This window comes from Miscanthus floridulus, chromosome 7 (genome assembly GCF_019320115.1).
Source record: "Miscanthus floridulus cultivar M001 chromosome 7, ASM1932011v1, whole genome shotgun sequence".
NCBI lineage: Eukaryota > Viridiplantae > Streptophyta > Magnoliopsida > Poales > Poaceae > Miscanthus > Miscanthus floridulus.
This window is the reverse complement of record NC_089586.1, coordinates 88,551,613-88,566,432: the sequence shown is the minus strand read 5'-3', so window position 1 is coordinate 88,566,432 and position 14,820 is coordinate 88,551,613. Positions and strand designations below refer to the sequence as shown.

Genomic DNA, 14,820 nt, shown 5'->3' with positions numbered 1-14,820 from the left:
TAGATGCTTTCAGGAACGAGTAGTCTGGTCAGCTCGCTTGACAGTTTGGACAGTTCGCTTGATAGCTCGGATGGCTCGCTTGATAGCTCAGATGGCTACGCGGAGTCGTAGGCAAACGGGCGTAATCGGAGCCTAACGGAATCAATCCATGTGGGGAGGCGAAGCCCATGAGCTTGTTCGACCGAGGCGAGGGCATAGTCTGATTTGAATGGCGATAGTATGCGTCATCTTAAAGATGTTTAGCATGGAGAAATAAGCAAAGGAAAAAACTATGGAAAACAAATGGAGAAAACATTACAGATAAAATCATTATTGAAATGCATATATACATAAAAAGGTACATATCTTTTGTAGAACGTCTCAAGGACCATCAAGGAGCTTTTCGTAGGCAGCATTAAAATTGCGCTTAGCGCTTGGCTGCTCTATGTTGTTGATGAAGTTTTTCCGGTCGACGGCGACGTGGCTGTGCAGCCCTCGATCCCTCTAACCGATCATTATGACGGCGTTCGCGATTGTCATAGCGCCTGTTGTGATCTTTATAACGCCGTTCTTCACGGCGATCATCATCACGATGTGGGTGGCGATCCAAGCGGGAAGCACGAGCAACGCCGTCCTAGAATGCAGATATAGGCCCTCGATCAACGACGTTTGGAGAATAATCATGGAGAAACAAAATGGAGACATCATGTCAAAAACTTTAAATGCAGATATATATAGGAAGGGTACTTATCTTTAGTCATAAAGTCTTATCGGCGGCGTATGACATTATCTGGTCGGCGTCGACAAAATTGCCCGGCCCTCGAGCTTTCTAGCCTGTCGTCATGGCGGCGGTCGCGATCATCATTGCGTTGTTCATCGCGGCGATCGTCATTGCGATGCGGCAGGTGGTCGGAGTAAGTAGTCCGGGCAACGTCGTCCTTATGTCGCTTAGACTTGGGCGGGTCGCTTGATGGCTCGGACGGCTTGCTTAGTGGCTTGCTTGGTGGCTTGACGTGGTCGAGCGACTTGCTACGTAGAAGAATTGATCTTGAATTGCTTTGACGACCGCGGCGTTGTACGTGTTGAACGGCACCAAGTAGTAGCCATGCACGCGATCGCGAAGGCAATGATGAATGTAAATGCAAGTCAATCCGCTTGCATGTCCGAGCTATGTGAAAGCTAGCTTGCATGGCGGTGTAGATCGTGCGTCCTTCTTGCTTGCTTGCTATTGGCTTGCATGTAGATCGGTTGGCGTCGATGGATACGGTGATGAGCAGTAGCCATCACGTATGTACGATTGAGTCAGGATAGGACTCCCGTGCATGCTCGGCCGAGTCAGAGTAGGACTGTTGCGCAGATGTAGCCGACCCATCGAGGCGTGGACAGCTGACCCAGCTGCGCTGGCGGCCGCACGCTAGCTAGCTTGTAGGTGAGGTGCGTCCGGTCGAGGAGGAGCAGATGCCTTGCTTGATGCTGCTATCCAGGATCCAGGACCCGAAGTCGACTAGCGTGGGGCCAAGCAAGATTAGGCACCAGCTTGAGGTGAGTCGCATCTGAACGGAGAAGAGGCCCAACATCCTGGACGTTTGGTGGCGTTACTTCATGTTCCGCAACAACTAGACGGATCAGCGTCAGCGGCGAGTTGCGAGCCAGAAAGCGCAGCCGAGCTGGATCAGCCGGCGGGTGAAACGCATCCTGACTGTGGAATTGTCGAGTCGTCGTGCCCTTCTTTGCCCGAGTCGATCTGTGCGGTTGATCTCGACGTAGCGCAGGGAGGTTTGGAGCTGATGCAATGGTTGGTGGTCATCCGCGGCGAGTTGTTGACGAGGGCCAGGAGAGATCCCTCGCTTCAGGCCAACGAGCCGCCGTGGATGATGTTGATCTTGAGGGTACGCCATCTGGTTCGTCATGTAATCAGCACGCACATCCCCTATCTGGCGCGTCACTGTCGACGAAATCTGGTCGGCAGTCGACCGAGGGGTATACCCGCGGTAATAGATGAATCGGTGGAGGTGCGCGTAATAAGAACCGGATGGTACAGAGACACAAGACACAAGATTTATACAGGTTCCAGGCCGTCAGTATACGTAAAACCCTACATCATGTGCTATGTTATTTTGTATTGATTGTATATCAGATTCGATATCTCGTCTAGGGGACCCCTGTCTCTCCTTATATATTCTGGAGGGTAGGGTTACGAGGAAAATATCATATTTGGTATTATACAATAAATCATATCTTTTTATAGCCTTGTTTGTGCACGCCTTGATCTTATGGCCTGAGTCACCTTTGATGGTGCGACCCATGTCTTGTCTTGTAGGTACCGGAGGTATATCCCCGACAGTCGCTTTGTCGGTTCGATTGGATGCTTAATCTAACTGAATTTTCATGGCGAATACAATATCGTGCTTCTTCGTTTGATTGGATGCTCATACAAATGTGGCTCATCGATCACCACATTTGTTTCGGTGTTTGAAATGGCCGGTGCCATAGCTTACAGCTTTTCTCGTGTATCCACAAACCAAAGTACTCGATCACTCTATTTCAAATTACAATTCATTTTCGTTTTGTCGAAAGTTAAACTCTTTTTAATAATATACATAATGACACCTAAACGTTTGAAATAAATGCTCTAAGAAAACGAATTTATGAAGAAATTTATTAAAACTAGTTATGATTATAGAACGGATGGAATAGCACTTCACGATGTCAACAGAGACGAGGAGTATGGCGCGGGGCTGCACGCAAGGCTAGTGTTTGGGTGCGGATGGAATGGAAGAACCGTTCGGTTTAAATCGCCATTTCGCACAGGCTTCTCAAAATGTTGAGCTGGGAGCATTCGGCAGGTTTTGCCGAAACGAGCAGTTGACGGGGAAACTTCAAATTTATTGCGCAAACCAAGGCCTCGTTCAGATTGCGAAAAAATTTCAACCCGATGAATAGTAGCATTTTCGTCTTATTTGACAAATATTGTCCAATCATGGACCAACTAGGCTCAAAAGATTCATCTCATGATTTCGAACTAAACTGTGCAATTAGTTATTTTTTTTACCTACATTTAATACTCTATGCAAGCGGCTAAAAATTAATGTGATGGAGATTGAGTGAAAAAACTTGGAATTTGGATGGCACCTAAACAAGGCCCAAGGCCTGTGACCGCTGATCAATGCAGTTTCTTTCACCAACCGGTGCAGCTACTTTGTATGCACTCTTTCGGAGTTCCAGTGCAAGGCTAGTGTTTGGGTGCGTACGTGTTGTTTTATTTTAAAGAAAAACTTAACACAATAATATCTATTTATTCGAAAACTTGTATATAATAATCGCTAGATGGTTGCCTGGCGTTTTCTTTCTTCTGTTTGTTATTTTTAATAATGAACTAATATATATATATATATATATATATATATATATATATATATATATATATATGTATGTATATGTATATTGCTTATTTTGAAGAAGAAGAAAAATATTTCGCTTTGAATGCCCGTGCAAGAGGATCCTCTGGGGCCCTAACACGCAGAATGTGCCACACCCGGACCCGCCCGTGAGTGCACCGCTGGCCACAAGTGGTGCTCCTTCGCTCTCGTTCTTTTCTCCAACAGTGACGCTGACACGAGCCCTTTCGAGGCGATCCTTTGGCTTCCCGGGCGATTCAGGGAAACCTGCGCTGAACATGCCAGCCGCGCCCGGATCAGCGTCGGGATCATGTGCTTCGATTCGCGTGGGGCCACGTCTGTTTTCGGACGACGATGCATTTTCCGGTTCCCAGCAGAGCCGTGTCACGGGCCGGTTCGGCTGGTGTTAAAGTCGGCTAAAGCTGTTTTGTTGTAAGAGAAAAATATTGTAGATTCTAATTGATAAGCTGACTAATAAGTTGAAGCGAACAGGCCTAAAAGCTCGGATTTGTCTATGTGTAAATGTGTTATATGCACTACAAGCACAAATTTGTAGACGTAGTGGCTTGCTGCTGGCAACAACATCGGTAGACAACAAAACCGCGTGACGCTCGCAGTACTACTAGCGTCTAGCGTACGTACTGCACAGATGCATGGAGAAACAAACGAAGGCAAATGGTGCTCGCCTGCTCGGTAGCTGTTTCATTGTGCCATCCACCTGCGTGGTCATCCTCACTGCTGCACCGGCCAGCTGATTCACGATACTCTAGTAATTAACCATCAATCTCCTAGCTAGCTCGGAGCACCAGCGAACAGATTGCACATTTGCACCCGCGAACTCATGAGGGCATAATCGGAGCACGTCAGGGATAAGGCCAGCGCGCATGGGCACTTGGGAATTTCGCGTTCCAACTTCCAAGGGCATCCCAGATATCAATGCGGCGGTCCGTTCATCTCTTCAGGCTGCAGCACAGTTCATCAGCTTGGCACGTGGATCTATCTACCCGTCCGTCGCCAGCACAGATCACCTGCTGGCAGAGTGAGTGACAGATCGATGGCTCACGCGCACGTGGCCATGGCGCTGCGCTTCCTCCGCGAGTACGTGCGGGCGTCGGACCTGGCCGTGGCCGCCGCGGTGCTCTTCGTCTGCAGCGCGGCCAGGAGCCGGCTGTCGTCCCGGCCGGGCGAGCCCATGCTGTGGCCGGTGGTGGGCATCATCCCGACGCTGTTCGCGCACCTCGCGATCGGCGACGTCTACAACTGGGGCGCGGCGGTGCTGTCCCGGTGTCGCGGCACGTTCCCGTACCGCGGCACCTGGGGCGGGGGCTCCTCGGGCGTCATCACCTCCGTGCCGGCCAACGTGGAGCACGTCCTCAAGGCCAACTTCGACAACTACCCCAAGGGGCCCTACTACCGGGAGCGGTTCGCGGAGCTGCTCGGCGACGGCATCTTCAACGCCGACGGCGACTCGTGGCGCGCGCAGCGGAAGGCCGGCCAGCGCCGAGATGCACAGTTCTCGGCGGCCACCATCGAGCGGCTGGTGCGTGGTCGGCTGGTCCCGCTGCTGGAGACGCTGAGCGAGCGAGGCGGGGACGACGCGGTAGTGGACCTGCAGGACGTGCTGCTCCGCTTCGCGTTCGACAACATCTGCGCCGCCGCGTTCGGGGTGGAGGCTGGGTGCCTGGCCGACGGGCTCCCCGACGTGCCGTTCGCGCGCGCGTTCGAGCGCGCCACGGAGCTCTCGCTCACCAGGTTCTACACGCCGCCCTCATCTGGAAGCCCAAGCGGCTCCTCGGCGTCGGCACCGAGCGGGCGCTCGTGGAGGCCGCCCGCGCCGTGCGGGAGTTCGCCGAGCGGACCGTCGCCGACCGCCGCGCCGAGATGCGCAAAGTCGGGGACCTGGCTGGCCGCTGCGACCTCCTCTCGCGGCTCATGTCGTCGTCGTCGCCCCCTCCCGCCGACGCCGACGCCGGCACCGCGGCGGGGTACTCCGACGATCGAGTTCCTGCGCGACTTCTGCATCAGCTTCATCCTCGCGGGCCGCGACACCAGCTCCGTCGCGCTCACCTGGTTCTTCTGGCTCCTCGCCTCCCACCCGGACGTGGAGGCCCGCGTCATCGACGACATCGCCCGCGCCGGCGACGTCGGGGCCATGGACTACCTCCACGCGGCCCTGACCGAGTCCATGCGCCTGGACCCGCCGGTGCCCGTGGACTTCAAGGAGGCCCTGGAGGACGACGTGCTCCCGGACGGCACGCTGGTGCGCCCGCGGCAGCAGGTGATCTACTTCACGTAGCGCCATGGGACGGGACAAGGCCACCTGGGGCCCCGACTGCCTGGAGTTCCGCCCGGAGCGGTGGCTCAACAAGAGCGGCGCGTTCGCGGGCGGCGCCGAGCCGAGAGCCCCTACAAGGACGTGGTGTTCAACTGCGGGGCCCAGGCTGTGCGTCGGCAAGCGCTTCGCGTACACGCAGATGAAGACGGTGGCGGCGGCGGTGTTGGCGCGGTTCCGCGTGGAGGTGGTGCCGGGGTAGGAGGTGAAGCCCAAGCTCAACACCACGCTCTACATGAAGAGCGGGCTCATGGTGCGCATCGTCGCCAGGGAGCAGCGGCACGAGCTCGGCCACCCTGTGCCTGCGGCAGCTGATCTTGCAGGTGGGTGCTCGCTCCATTAACACGACCTGCCTCTAAATGCCGCGCGCGATTGAGCAGGACTGTTATTATGCATAAAATCAGTGTGTTTCATTTCATTTATACTCGTGGATTCATCGGTTTCTCGTTGAACAGGGGAAGATTGAAGAAGATCAGTTGCAGGCCCCTTTTCTGGGGGATGAAGCACTACACCACCCGGGAAAGAACTAAGTAAAAGTTACTCAGGGCGGAAGACGTCCAATGCGTAAATTAATATGATGAATGGGTGAATGAGCCCATGGATATATACTATGGCAGTGGCATACTTGTGCTATATACTTCCTGTTTCTCTGTGTGTATGTAAGTATGTTGTATCGTGGTAAACTGGTAATGCCGTCCCATGAAAATTCACTTTGCTGTGTGTTCCAACAAACGAATGTACATTTGTTCCATCCGTTTGAAATACAAACATTATTTTATACTCATCCGTCCTTAAAAAAGAGTCGTTGTGGGAATCATTCCGATCAAATTTTCTCAGCTTTGACTAGGTTTATAAAAAATACGTGTAATATTTATATATCCAAATAAGTTTATTATTAAAGTATATTCAACAATCTACCTAATGATACTAATTATGTACCATAAATATTAATCGCTCTATTCACCTGAGCTTATTCAAAACTAATTTTCAACCATGAAACAGTGTTTTTCTCTCACAACATTTCAGCATAAGCATCAACATAAACTAAATTTCAGCATCAACGAACAGGGTGAATATTTTGTTAAATATATTTGACCACAGTTAAAAGTTGTTGACTTTTTGGAAGCGAGAATGACTCTTATTCAGAAACAGAGGTAGTACACTTTACAATATAATTAGTCTATTAACATATAGTTAATGCCATTAGATTTGATTTTTTTTTTAATTACACGTACATTCTAATGATCATAACAAGAAAGAACGACTCTGGGTAAACATGCTGAGATGGCAAGGCATAAAGCTTTTCAGGTGCAGGAGGAGGAAGAGACGATTATACCACAGATCAAAGAAACGATCAGGGTTTCAATAAAGATGATGAAAGATTTCATATCTTTGAGAAAGAAATGTGCTTCCTGTTCTTCTTTCACCTATTTTATACTTATCTTAGTTCTTGGCATGTTCATTAGCAAGTTGCTTAGTTCACCGTAGTAGATTTAAGTATCAATTTATGATGTATCGGATTAAAATCTATCATTTTTGTATAATTATTATTGAACTAAATGCAAGGTGATTATCCAGGTGCTCAATTTATTGAACTATAAATAATAGTAGGTCCAAGTATCAATTGATGTGTTGGAGGCATCCTACTTCCCTGGACACTGGGCCCTGATAGAGGGGCAATCAATTTATTGAACTATATATACACTCCTATGGTCCTACCAAACCTTCCTTCCATCCATTCCCCACCCTTCTCCCTTTCTCTGCTTCACCCTGCTAACACTGACATGTGGAGTGGCGTGAGGTTTTGAAGTGCTTCAAAGATTTTTCTTGCCATGCCAACACATCGAGGGTTTTATCTGTGTGCTATTAAAAAATTTTGCAATTATCTACGAGTCATTAAAAAGTTCAAGTTTTCATAGATATCATTGCTCTAAACTTTTTTGTCTTACAAGCCATTTCGTCTACATTCTATTTGTTTTTAACAGTTTATGAGCTCTGACATGTCGATCCGGCCAGTAAAAATATCCAAAATGCCCATCTCTCCTAACCTTATCCCTCACGGTACCGCTCACGGTGAGTTCCAGTGCAGTTATTACTGCTACTGTAACTTGAGCAGTTGTTCGATTTCAGCCATCCGAAAGACCATCCAACGGCCCAAACGAACCGAGCAATACTTCTTCCTCCTCCCTGCTGCCTGTCTCGCTTGTTCAGTTGTTCAGTTAGCGCCCATGGCTACGACGTGAGCCGGCCCTCATTGCCACGGCGAACACCTTCAAGTTACTTGGCGGCTGGCTGAACGCCAACCACGGACCCGCGGCAAGTGCTCGCTGGAGTGGACATTGTAATGTTGCCACCGCCATGGTACTCGATGACGAACCTCCCGTTGCAGCCGTTGTCCGCGCTCATGGTGGCATGCCGGCATCGAGCTTCTGGGAGAGGGCCGAGGAGGACGACCGGGCAAGGGTGACGGCATCGAGGCCGCACATGGATAGCGAGTCGATGGAGAAGGATGGCGTGCGAGGGCGCAAGGTGAGGTACAGGAGGCAGCGACGGGGACGCACCCAGGGCGGCAGCGCAGGCGCGGTGGGGCTTGCGGTGATGGGCAGGGCCGATATAGAGGCCACTATGCCTGTGCTGTCGTGCGGCTGTGGTGTTCGGCAAAGTGCTGCGAGCATGGACCGTCGACGCCAGGGTGATGCGATGTGGCGCGGCAGTGGACAAGCTCTCTGTCTCCGTCTTCGGCGATGCCATGTCAACAATAGGGAGTGCAGGGTTAGGATCAGACCGCTCTAGTGGTGGTGGTGATCGCCGCCATGCCATCGCTCATTGGCTCACGTCGTGTCGTGTTCATTGGATGACCATGAACACTAGCTAAACACTTGAACAAGACAGACATGCAAGAGGCAGCAGAGGAGGGAGTAGTATTGCCCAACTTTTTTTATTTTTTAGCTCTTTTTTTGAAAAAAATCACAAATATACCTCTGAAGATATGATTTTAAAATCTGGACCCTTAGCTCGACGCCATCGTTGCAGACGCCAAGCTTACACTTCTTGGCGCCATTGATGCTGGTGTCGAGGTCTTGGGCTCGACGCAGACGTGGCGGTGACTTAGCAGGCAGCTCAATGCCGTAGATCCTAGCACCGAGCTTGGCGCCAGGATCTATGGCGCCGAGGTGCTGTTTTAACCCAGCCCCCAACCTTTCTGCCCGAGCCTTCTTCCTCTTCTTTCTCCTCCGTCTTGGGTTTTTCTCTCCCCACTTCGCCCTACCTCACGAATCGGCATATTGGACCTTGAAAACTTTGATTTGATCCATAGATCTTCGAGAGCAAGGTATCCTCGCTCCCCTTCTGGTTTTTTCGCATCGATTCGGTATATATTAGTCGGATTTTTCAACCTAAGAATCATCATTACTTAGGGTTTTATGCAATTTTTAATATTTGTATTATACAACCGTAGGATGCCAAGGTGTGGAAAAGCTAGCAAACCAAGATAACCTCAGCGCATGTTGTTATGTTATGGGTTTATTGTTGTGCATCAAATGAGAAACCCTAGGTTTAGGGTTTAATGTTAATTGCTTTCGGTTCTTAGAACGAAATTGGTTGAATTATAGTTATGGCCGGATGACCAGAAATGCCTTCGACCCATTGCCTCTGCCTAGTGGTATTCCAGTGCCCATGTGCTTTTGCGGCGATCCTTGCAAGGTAGCCAAGTCCGATGAAGAGGACACGTATAGGCAGAGGTATTGGGTGTGTTCCAATTTTGTATTTGAGCCTACACTTCATCAGCGCTGCATTAACAAGATGGTGAGGAATTGATATTTGTGTCATATGACATCTTGCATGATTTTTTTTGTTTTGTAACAATTACATTTTTTGCAGACCCCTCCACTGCTCTGTGATTTTGAGCAGTGGATCGACACTGAGATTAAGCCTGAAGATAAGGATTGGATGTAGAAACTGTTGCGGTGGGAGGCAGAGGACAAAGAGATGATGGAGAAGAAATGCGGAGAGGAGGCTGCAAAAAAGGAGCACAAAAAAGAGGAGGAAAGGAGGCATGTTGCTATGTATAGGGAGGAGAGGGAGAAAAGCTTGAGCGTGCATGCCGAGTGAAAGCAGCGATGGAAGAGAATCTCGATGCCCTAAGGAAGAGAAAGTGGTCTCATTGCACTCAGTAGTCTCTATAACTTGTTAATTCTATGATTTATTCATGAACAATGTTGTCTACTGTCGGTACGTACTTCTAGTATTATTGTGTTGTTTAATGTGACATAGTATTGGACTTTTTATTATGTAGTTGTTTTCATTATTTGTGGTCATAATATTCAGTATAATGTTGCGGACATAGTGAAATGTGATCATGTGCTGCAAACCTAACGAAGTAGGGCATTATATAATTCAACACACAAAACACATGAAATGGCATGTGATAACATATACCGAACTAGGGTACAGAGTTCCTTTGACTAAACCTAACATGCCTTAGGTAATTAAACCAAACAACAAACACATGGATGTGCCATGTGAATAAGATAGGGCCGTCCTAGTAGTGTGGCCACATAGCAAATTATGTTGCACCTTCTCCACAGTAGCCTCCCATTGTTGTTGTTGGTGGTGGCGGGGGTGACGGTGGAGGCCCCTTGTTCTTGTGGTTAGGGCAGGTGCAATATAGATCATTGCAGAGTGCCTTCTGTGAATTGGCACTATTGTTGTTGTCGTCCTATTCGTTGTTGTTGTAACCGCTGCTAACTTCTCTTTCTAGATCGAAGATATGGTCCTGCAGGTAGTAGATGTACTCCGCATGAGGATAAATAGGTCGAGGATCGACCCACCTAGTGAACCCATAGTTTTCTTCGGCTAAGGAAGACTGCAATAAGTATGTCATGTAAGTTGTATAGAAGAGGAACATATTGAAGAAATAAATAGTAATAGCAATTACCCATGCTTATGGGCATTTGAAGAAACGACGACCTGCATCTATTTCCTCGGTGAACATCTGCACTAGACAGTGCTCACCATGCATGCATTTTGGCCACTCTTCTTTCTGTTCAACGTATCCTCTCAGTGGTGCCTCTTTGGTGAAATCACTTTTGCTCTCAACTGGGAACCTCTCATAAAGAGCTTCCTCAAAGAAATCAGGACCAAGAGAACCCTCCCACACAATGGTAGCCCTTCCCCTTTCCTCTCTCTCTAGACGACCCTCTAGACATTGGTACTACAACGAAAGAAAATACTAGTTGGGAAGTAAGTAGCAATGCATCCAGCATTACGTATATATAGGCAGAGGTAGGTTTAGTTGTCGTTTCAATGTGTTATAACTGGTCACAAGAAGCCTAATTAGTTTCACTGAAGAACCTATTTCAATGGACACTGAAAAGCCTAGATTCATTTCCTAAAAAGTCTATTCGTCGTTGACATGATAAATCACTAAAAAGCCTAGATGCTATAGGTGTACTATGTAAGTGAAGTGATAAATCACTGCTGCCATTGTACTCCTCGTCCTTGTAACTGGAAAGTCTATTTTCATTGTCTAAAAAGTCTAGATTCGTTCACTGTTACTGAAAAGCCTAGATACTATAGGTGTACTATGTAAGTGAAGTGATAAATCATTATTGTCATCGTACTCCTCGTCCTTGTAACTGAAAAGTCTATTTTCAATGTCTAAAAAGCCTAGATTCGTTCACTGTTACTGAAAAGCCTAGATTCATCTGGAAAGCATCTGTACGATACGATTGGACTATATATGTTCTAATGAATTTACATTTAATCTGTGTACTATATTTGTGCCTTTTTAGCAGTGTAGTATAATTAATGATTCATGAAAAAATTTACAAGAGTTTCCCTTGTTTTAGGAGCATCCACAGTTACAAACAGAGACATTATTATATAATCCAAACATTTAATCATCCAAAGAGCGCAATACAACCACATCGAACATCACAATCAACATAACATGTCCCGTATAGTCCACAATATCCATACAGTCCCAAATAGTTATAGGAAAGTAACTACAAAATCCATAATGTTACATACTAACATCTACCACAAACCCTTACTTCCTTCTAGTCTTACCCTTACCCTTGTGACCAAGAGTGATGGTAGCTGGAGTGTAAGGGTCAGGTGGATGGCGTTGCCTAGTGCCTGGAGGCTATGTAGGCTGAGTCGAGGGAGCATTCTAGAGCTGAGAGGGGCCAAGCTCCTCATGCCTCTGGTCCACGTCATTGTCGTCCTCGTCCTCGTCCTCGTCCTCATCCCCTGTAGGTGCTTAGCTAGAGGAACCTAAGCCTCCTCTACCTACGGAAGAAACGTACACGTCTTGCGTCGTGCCTGTCCTACAACCACAATGAGCAGCCGCACGACGTAGTCGACATGATAGCCTCTGTTGTACAAAATTATGTTAACTAAAAGAATCTAACGTATTAATAATATGTTTAAAAGAATATTTTGAATCTTATGTCTAGGAAGCTACGTGTGTCGTCATCCCTGACCCTCGGACGAAAACGCTCAATGTCTTCAATGGACCATTTGAGGGTATTGCCCTGCAACAAAGTTCTCAGTAATAATACTTCTGAACAGATAGCAACAGGTTTTATTTCCTTTTGTACAATAATCTAATGTATTATAAGGATGCTATGGCTCGAAGGTGGCACTAACTAAAATAGATACCTCTAATGCATAATGTATTGGTATGCAACTTAACATAGAAAAATAAGGCAATTGACTTACCACTCTGTCCAAGATTGGTCCTGCCTTCCTGCATGAGTAGATTGGTCGTACGCCGCGTCTTCATTATCGAAGGACTCGATGTCGACGTAGTCATCTTCTATCCATTGTACCCTCAGCCTGGAACATGTCGCACGTTGGTACCAAGCTTGGTACCGCCTGAACTCATGGTTCGTGTGCGGCTTGTTGTTCTCGTCCACATTGTCATGCATCTGCTCCCATTGCTTAATGTAGTACTGGTGGTGCTTCTCCCAGTCAAAAATCTTTCTGTTCTTCTGACGATCCAACCTGCACGTATGTCATCGTTACTTGAATCCATGTACATGTCACCATATTAATGGAAATGGACCATCACGAGACATTTAAAATAGCAAAACACTTACTGGTGTAAGTCAACGCCAGTCGAGAATGGAGCCATTGGCCAAAGCTGTCTCACTCCAAATTGACGTGCAACTCTATTTGACAGGTGGAACTCGATAGCATAGAAACATATTAGAGGGCACCTCAACCTATAGAAGTCATTGCACGCCCCCACATGTTGCTCAAATGAAAAGGAAGTGCCCCCTCTCCATCGTATGGCTCCCACAACACCTACAACATGTCCAAATAAGATGTTAGATGGTATACTAAACCATTTAAACCAGCATGGTGAAAGTGCATTTGCCCCCTATGTGGGTTTTGGTGTATTCATGACATCCAAATTAGGGACTAATGTGATCTAAATGAGATATGTCGTAGCTATTAGTCCCATGAAAGATTCAAAGAGTTGATAAAGATGAAATGATATCCCTCAATTCTTGAAGTTGTAAAGGCAGTCGAACTCAAAGCGCTCTCCAAGGGTTTTATTTAGTTTTTTGAGTTTAGGATCCGCCGCACTATAAAGAGGGATGCAAACTTAGTTGGGCTGACGAAGATAAAGTGCTCAAGCATAAAAATAAAATCAAAAGAGAGACACTCTAGCACTCCTCGAGCACATAGAATATTTTTCAGTGACTGTTGGTGTCGGAACTCCCGACCATCGGAAGTCCTGATGCCCAATCACTTAGCCTGCATGGTGACCGTGGCCGTCGGAAGTCCCGACATGAGTCGAAACTCCCGACACCTAGGGTTTTGCTGTCCGGCTGACAGCACCGGTCGAAAGTCCCGACGTACGTCGGGAGTCACGATACTCGGAAGTCCCGACGTTTATCAGGAGTTCTGACATTGACTTGCTTGTGCTGACTTTTGACCCTGCATGAACAGTGTTTTCTATTAAGATCGGAAGTCCTAAGATCTGCATCGAAACTTCCGACTTAGATCTGAATGGTTAGATTTCTACTATGAGTATAAATAGCCCTCTCCTCTCTTCTAACCATTATGGACGGATACACAGCTCACCAACCTTCGTGGTCAACAGCTCTCAAGCAACAAAGGCACCCCTCACCTCCCTCCTTTGCTCCATTTCGATCCCCCTAGGGTTTTGAGTGAAAGGAGAGTGGATTAAGTGGGAGAATTAATTTGGCAAGCTTGAGCACTTGATTTCTTCATCAAGCCGGTTGGACTTACATCTATTACTCTTGGGGCTTTTCCCCTAGCTGGCTAGGCATTGCCCAAGAGCTTCCATCTTGTGGAAGAGCCTTGGGAAGTTTGTATTACCCTTGATTTCTTAGTGGAAAGCTCAAGTGACTTTTGTGGTTGCCTTGAGAGAGGCAAGGAGGTGAAAGAGACTCCGACCTTTGTGGTCACCTCAACAATGAGGACATAGGAGCTCCTTTGTGGGGTTGTCGAACCTCGGGATAAATCTTTGTGTCCCATGTGCTTGTTGTTGTGTATGCTCAAGATTACTTGTATTTGTTTGTCTCTCTCTCCCGAACTTCATTTTAGGGTTTGGACTTGATCTACGGTTTGGTGCATTTCAGCGTCAAGGGAGTGAGCCAACATCTTCACCAAACCACTAGGAAGTGAGGTTGTAAGATTATTTATCCACAAAGTTAAATTTGGCACTGCTTTTGTAGTTCACATAGGCGTCGAGACTTCTGACATTGACCGACAAATTTGAACTTAGCATTTGCAGTTAATTTTTAGATATGCCTATTCACTCCCCCTCTAGGCATTGTTAGATCCTTTCAATTGGTATTGGAGCAAGGTCTTCTTTTAGTGCTTCACCGCATGAGAAGAAACAATGATGGAGTCTGACAAGATGCAAGCCGATGCCGCCGAGATGGCCAAGAAAATAGCTGAAGAGTTGATGGCTGCTCAAGTCAAGTTTTTCCAAGATGAAATGAAGAAGATGCAAGATAAAAGAAGAATTAAGCAAGAAGGTTGATGATGCAATAAGTGGCAAGAATGATACAAGTGGCAAGAATAAAGCAAACAAAGATGTCGCTAGTGATATTGGAGCCGGTGAGCATG

The 14,820-nt window shown here is 47.5% G+C and overlaps 1 pseudogene; it reads left to right on the top strand.

Annotated features, from left to right (window-relative positions):
* The first annotated feature begins 4,083 nt into the window (after positions 1-4,083).
* On the top strand, positions 4,084-6,447 carry LOC136463729 (cytochrome P450 86B1-like; annotated as a pseudogene).
* Positions 6,448-14,820: the final 8,373 nt, after the last annotated feature.